The sequence below is a fragment of the Alligator sinensis genome, unplaced genomic scaffold, assembly GCF_000455745.1.
Source record: "Alligator sinensis unplaced genomic scaffold, ASM45574v1 scaffold825_1, whole genome shotgun sequence".
Taxonomy (NCBI): Eukaryota; Metazoa; Chordata; order Crocodylia; family Alligatoridae; genus Alligator; species Alligator sinensis.
In genome coordinates this window covers 44,924-45,809 of record NW_005843420.1, presented here as the reverse complement: position 1 = coordinate 45,809, position 886 = coordinate 44,924, and positions in this window count along the sequence as shown.

The window sequence follows — 886 nt, the reverse complement described above, 5'->3', positions numbered from 1 at the left end:
GCTATAAAACAATAAAGTGGGAATTTATTAATTTTTTCCCCCACTAGATAATGTAATTATACACAGCATAGCTACGTTTTGACCGTGCCTGTGGTCTCCCTCTTTCTTTCCTCATTTCCAATCCTGTTCACAAACATGCAAAGAAGGACCACACTGAATAGCAGCATGGGAAATTGGCCTGTTTTTTTTAGGACATATGAGCAAAACTGTTGAGGTTTTTCTTTCAACTCTAAATATAATCAGAGAACATTTTCGGTTCAGGGCTTCTGCCAACAGATGGCACTTGCAGCTGGTAGAAAAGAAAAATCATATTTTCAATGTTTCCACAACCAAAACCAAACTATTTTCTATAGGAAAAAATGCCAAAAGAAGACAAAACCTGATTGATAACTGCTAAATGACCCTGGGAGGACCTGGCTGAGGATAGAGTTCTGGTTGAGAAGGGAGTGTGAAGGGATCTTTAATGACCAAGAGAGGACGGGACTTCAACTACGGGCTTTTTGGAAAGGATGTCAGCTGCAGTAGCCTCCCCAGGACTGACACTCCACCCAGGTCATTTCATTCTTGTCACACACCAATTCTCAGGCAGTAGCAAATGTTGGGTATCACCATGCTGGAGGTAATTACTTAAGGGGGAGATGCTTTCTGTGGCAGAAATGCCACTGTCGGTGCCCCTCTCCAGAGATCTGTCTCAGCCAGCCTGAGAGGCTGCTGTTCAATCCCTCAGGGCGGGGATCTCCCACCTTGTCTGCATGACAAAAGCCTGGCGCCTGGGAGGCGATGCTCTGGTCACCTGGGCAGGGGGGGGAAAGGCCTGGCCCTGCGCGCGGGCCCAGGTAGCCAGGGATGCCATGCAGATTGGTCGGTTTGTAGCCAGTATTGGCAG